Raw genomic sequence first — 6,444 nt, 5'->3', positions numbered from 1 at the left:
AATCACAGTGGCACTGTAGTGTGTTCACTGTGTGATCACAGTGGGACAGTAGTGTGTTCACTGTGTGATCACAGTGGGACAGTATTGTGATCAGAGTGGGACGCTAGTGTTCAGTGAGTAATCACAGTGGGACAGTAGTGTGTTCGGTGTGTGATCCCAGTGGGACAGTAGTGTGTTCGGTGTGTGATCCCAGTGGCACAGTACTGTGTTCGGTGTGTGATCACAGGGGGACAGTACAGTGTTCAGTGTGTGATCAGAGTGGCACAGTAGTGTGTTCAGTGAGTAACTACAGTAGGACAGTACTGTGTTCGGTGTGTAACTACAGTAGGACAGGACGGTGTTCGGTGTGTAACTACAGTAGGACAGGACGGTGTTCGGTGTGTCATCACAGGGGGACAGGACGGTGTTCGGTGCGTCATCACAGGGGGACAGGAATGTGTTCGGTGTGTGATCCCAGTGGCACAGTACAGTGTTGGGCGAGTGATCCCAGTGGCACAGGACTGTGTTCGGCGAGTGATCCCAGTGGGACAGTAGTGTGTTCACTGTGTGATCACAGTGGGACAGTAGTGTGTTCACTGTGTGATCACAGTGGGACAGTAGTGTGTTCACTGTGTGATCACAGTGGGACAGTAGTGTGTTCACTGTGTGATCACAGTGGGACAGTAGTGTGTTCACTGTGTGATCACAGTGGGACAGTAGTGTGATCACTGTGTGATCACAGTGGGACGCTAGTGTTCAGTGAGTAATCACAGTGGGACAGTAGTGTGTTCGGTGTGTGATCCCAGTGGCACAGTACTGTGTTCGGTGTGACATCAGAGGGGGACAGTACAGTGTTCAGTGTGTGATCAGAGTGGCACAGTAGTGTGTTCAGTGAGTAACTACATTAGGACAGTACTGTGTTCAGTGTATGATCACAGTGGCAAGTACTGTGTTCGGTGTCTGATCACAGTGCGACAGTAGTGTGTTCAGTTAGTAATCACAGTGGCACAGTACTTTGTTTAGTGTGTGATCATAGAGGGGTGCTAGTGTTCAGTGAGAAATAATAAATAATAAAGTAAATAATAACAACGAAACGTGGTTTTCGTCACGTCTACCTAGGCTGCAGCTACTCCTGCATTATGTTTCATGTAGAAGCAAAATCTTTAAATGCAAATAACAAAAACTAGACACAACCGCAGTCCATACGAGGCCCCCTGCTACACTTTCACTGTTAATTCATTAAAGCCCATATTATCTGTGCTTTCCCTCACGATAAACAACTGCACCTGAATTGACACATCTCTTCTTGCTGAGTCCTTCGCACAACAAACGAAATTTCTCACCGGTCAGAGACAACAATTCTAGTGGAGCATATCGTGTCTTTGACAGGACTTGTAGTGTTTTTAGGGAAACCAACAAGGTCAGTTCTATTCCTTGTGTTTATCACCGTCGGAAATTACTCTCCAGTCAGCTGATTTGTACACCGTGTGTGCAGTTCTTGTGTGAAGGAGATTGTTACTAGTATGAGTAGTATTATTAGTAGTGTTATTACTATTAGTAGTAGTATCAGTATTATTACTGGTATTATCATTGTTATCAGTAGTATTAGTAGAGTATTAGTATTGTTAGTGTTATTATTAGTTGTATTAGTATTATCAGTAGTAGTATTAGTAGTATTATTAGCGCTGTCAGCAGCAGTAGTAGTAGCAGTCGTATTATTAGTATTATTAGTGTTATCAGTAGTATTAGTAGTGTTAGTAGTAGTACTATTGTTGTCAGTAGTAGTATTAGTAGTGTTAGTAGTAGTACTATTGTTAGCAGTAGTAGTATTAGTGTTAGTAGTAGTACTATTGTTATCAGTGCATGATGCCCAAGAATAATTCCCAGATGTTCATTCTGTAAGTTTCTTTCATAATGGCCAGCAGCCCTATCACCCTGCAACTCCCAGCTGGCAGCCCCACTGGAGCCCAGCAGGTGTGAGCCTGGCCAGTACCTGGAGGGGAGACTGCTGGGAAAACACTGAGGTTGCTGCTGGGAGAGGTGTGAGTGGGGCCAGCAGGGGGCGCTCTCACCCTGCGCTCTGTGTGGGTCCTGATGCCCCAGTATAGTGACGGGGACACTGGACTGTAAACAGGCGTCGTCCTGCAGATGAGACGTCAAACCGAGGTCCTGACTCTCTGTGGTCATTAACAATCCCAGGGTGTCTCTCGAGAAGAGTAGAGGTTTTACACCGGCGTCCTGGTCAAATTTCCCATTGGCCCTTACCAGTCATGGCCTCCTAATAATCCCCATCTATGAATTGGCTTCATCACTCTGCTCTCCTCCCCACTGAGAGCTGGTGTGTGGGGAGAGGACTGGGGCGTCATCCAGGTGGGGCTGCACACTGGTGGTGGTAGTGGGATCCCCAGGACCTGTAAAGAGCTGCACACTGGTGGCGGTATTGGGATCCCCATGACCTGTAAAGAGCTCTGAGTGGAGTGTCCAGGAAAGAGCTATAGAAGTGTATTATTATTATTAATATCATGCAGCCCGAACCCCAGCGAGCGTGACTCCCTGACCCTGACCTCTCTCTCCCCCAGGTGCAGAACCGCTGTTCCTGCTGCTGGTGGCCGCGCTGTGTCTCCAGATCTACTCCTCCGAGGAGCCCGGGTGTGAACCGACGCTGCCCGCCGCCAGCTGCCCCCCTGAGGGGCAGGAGGAAGGGCCGGGGCTGCTGTTGCCCCACCCACCCCCACCGCCATCGCCCCTCCTGGCTGGGTAGGAAGATGGGGCGGCGGCCGAGGCGACGATGACCGGGGAGGTGCTGCTCCTGGTCGGCGTCTCTCAGTACCTTAGCACCAGCTCCGACCTGTGACCTGTGACCTGTGACCTGTAACCCCCCCCCGCCCCCCTTCTGGGTGGAGTCCGACCGTGACAGGAGAGGCCCTCGAGTCCGGCCCGATACCGATACCCATACCGGCCAGCCGGACCCGAACCCGAGCTCGGACCCGGACCGCTGCCGCCCGGAGAGGGGAGTCCGGGACTCGTGGGCGGAGACGCCCGTGGCGCCTTATCGCTCTATTTGTTTATTTATTGATTTCCTGCGTGGCTTATTTATTTATCTATCTTATTGACGGAGAGACTCGTGCGTCTTATTGATGGAGAGTATTTCAGTGAGAGCGGAGGTGGTGCTACTCTTCCTTCACCGTGAGGAACTGGAGCGGTTCTCCATGATTTGTCGCTGTATAATCGATCGATCGATGACAGCGAGCGAAATGATCGCAGGGTGGGCGGGGAACGGGGTGCGACCGCAACGGGTGTGACGCGTGTTTCACTCCCTTCTCCCACCCCCACAAAAACAACACCACCCACGCTCCCCGGCGAGAGACGGAGCCCTGGACTTCCGATTGCTGTTGCTCTCTTGTGTGGGAATGGCAGGCGAGCCCCAGGCGTGGACGTGTTTCTGCGTCGCTCAAGCAGACTCCCACGGACACGCCTGTGAGGTCGCGGGTCGTCTTCATTTTTAACCTTCTTGCGTTCATCGTGAGTGAGGGGAGGGGAGGGGGGGCGGTTTCTCCTCTGAAACTGACTGAGGTCTTTGTGTTTCCCAAGTCTTTATTTCAACAGCAGAGATGCCCCCAAAAAATGCTTAAAAAAAAGCAAATGTATTGAAATAAAAAAGGAAATTGGACCTTAAAAGCAGGACAGGAGGGAGTATTTCGCCACAGTAATGCCCAGAGCAGTAAGATAGACCGCCCCTTGGTCCGAAATCCCCAGACCCCACCGGATCGCTCTCCTTTCTCCGCCTGGCCGTGGCCTGGGGTTCCTCGTGAGGGAGGGAGCCCCCGGTCGCTGTATGTTCTGTGAACAGATGAATAAAGACGGAGAAGCAGCGGTGTGGTTTGTGTTTGTTCTGGGGAGGGATTGACGCTGCAGAAGAGCCGACTGAGAGTCTGCGTTGGAGGAGCCGGTGGAAGAGAGGAGATTGTCCTCAAACTGTACTCGTCCCCAGACCGTCATGGTCTGGGGGGGCGGCTCAGTCAAGGGGGGTGGGGGGAGGTCGGGGTCAATCAGCGCTCAGGCATCTGCGGTTAAGAGAGGGTCTGTACACAGAGAGGGGTGGGAGGGGGGAACAAGCCGATGAAATCCTCAGGTCTGTTATCTACTGTCTGCTCTCCTTCTCTCTCTGGCCTGCTGTTTACCCAATCTGTCTCTCCTGAAGCAGTTCAGCTCCGGCCTCTGACTTCTGATGCCTTGTCTCCCCCTGGCGGGGACTGCACAGTACTGCAGCGCCTCATTGACTTCATAGATCCAGACGGGTGTGGACCCCAGTGTCCCGACTGCTGGTCAGTACAGATCAGGACACTGTGTGTGAGAGTAGGGGTGTGGACCCCAGTGTCCCGACCGCTGGTCAGTACAGATCCAGGACACTGTGTGTGAGAGTAGGGGTGTGGACCCCAGTGTCTCGACTGCTGGTCAGTACAGATCAGGACACTGTGTGTGAGAGTAGGGGTGTGACCCCAGTGTCCCGACTGCTGATCAGTACAGATCAGGACACTGTGTGTGAGAGTAGGGGTGTGAACCCAGTGTCCCGACTGCTGATCAGTACAGATCCAGGACACTGTGTGTGAGAGTAGGGGTGTGGACCCCAGTGTCCCGACTGCTGGTCAGGGGTGCTGCTTAGTCGGGGTTCGGTCTGTACTTCCCAAATTCCCTCTTCTCAATTGTTTGAAGGTGGGATGAAGTGGGGTCCCTGACTGTAAAGTGCTTTGGAGATCCTTTTAGATCAACTTTCCAGAACCCCAAACGAGAGTTTGCTTATGAAAATTAATTTTAAAAGTATTTTTAAATTCCTAAGTGATTAGATATACCAGAAACGTTCATATCAGGCAATGCCCAAGACTTCATTCTGCTCTGGTGAGTTTATCATTAACTGAACCCAGTAAATTTATCAAGGGCCACTGAGAGGACAAAGTCCTGCCCTTCGGATCACCAGGAAGAGACGGAGAGAGAGAGATGGCAGAGTTTAGGAACTTAGTGCTCAGGTGAGTTTTCTCTTGTTCTACCTGTCAGAGTGTCGGTAAGGGAGTCACTGAGGGTCTCTTCTCTGTCACAGAGCACAGCAGCAGCTGGAGAAGTGTCTTCCTGTCTGCTGAGAGTGTGTTCTGTGTGTCAGACACACAGGGTCTGAACAAGGAGAGAGACAGGAACTGTTTTACTTTCACTTTCTCTTGTTGGGGATCAGAGATCGGTACTGTCAACTCAAGCTGTTTGGAATGTACTAAATATTTTAATAAGGTGTTTATTTAAGGTGAAATGATTGATGTAAAACCTGACTGTGTGCTGATGGTATTGGATTCACACTGTTAGTATTCATGATGCTCGGATATGATCGATTCCTGTTTGTTGCTCAGAGGCCGTGTTTATTGTACAGCTGATAATACCAGAGAGGAATCAGTACAGATGAACAACAGAGGAATTTATTTGGCCCATAATTAGTAGTGATTCCAGGGTCTCATGCAGCTGTTTCTCCTGTCCTTACTGGGCAGCTTGTTCCCTTCCTCAACCCCTCTCTGTGTACAGTAGAGTCCCATGTCCTGACTGGAGGAGCTCATCCAGCTGTGTCTGGAGAGAACCCAGGGTATCATCTTCTACAACAGGGCTGGGCAGCTTGTTCCCCTCTCCCACCCCCCTCTGTGTACAGTAGAGCCTCCCACTCCTGATTTTAAGTCTTAGTGTTGCTTTGAGTTTCAGTGTTAATTCTGAGGAACTCTGAGGTGTCAATATCTAACTGGTCTTTAACGATGACTGACTCTCACTGAGGATGTTGAATATTTTCTTTGTACGTGGTTCCCTATCTTCACCCTGTCAGTGTGGGACACTCCCTTCAGACTAAAGGGACTCAGTTCCTCCAGCCTGTCAGTTTCACTGTTTTTAAACTAACATCATGCTAATTCTCTTCAGTGTGGATCACAGTAGATAGTTTCTAAGCGGTTTGAAACTATACAACACACAGATTTCCCAGCCAGGTGGCTGAGTCCCAAACATTTCTTTTTGAAATGTGACATTTTAGGCTCACTACTGAAGAATCAGGATGGACTGAATGATTTTACAGTTTTTTACATGTATTTTTAAAATAAGGTGGTATAAAGGTTCATTCTGAACACAGGAGTCCCATATGTGTCTGAACTGCCATTGGACACTCAGAGTGTTAGTGGGACTCTACAGGGCCCTCCTGAAGTATTGGCGCCCTTGGTAAAGATGAGCAAGGAAGACATTGGAAAAATGTCTGTGTTGTTTATCAGATGAGAGAACATCTGGAACTCCTCAGTGAGAGAGTCTGGAGAGACCCAATAGTGCTGTTCACCTGGGGGGACACACTGGGAGACACAACCATTGAGCAGCACATTGAGAGAGGAGGGAAGAAGCTCCAGTATCTGGAGGAGAAGGGTGGGAACAGGTATCATGTTCTCAACAACAAGAACA

This window comes from Lepisosteus oculatus, chromosome 14, assembly GCF_040954835.1.
Source record: "Lepisosteus oculatus isolate fLepOcu1 chromosome 14, fLepOcu1.hap2, whole genome shotgun sequence".
Taxonomy (NCBI): Eukaryota; Metazoa; Chordata; class Actinopteri; order Semionotiformes; family Lepisosteidae; genus Lepisosteus; species Lepisosteus oculatus.
Note: the sequence above shows the minus strand (reverse complement) of the source record.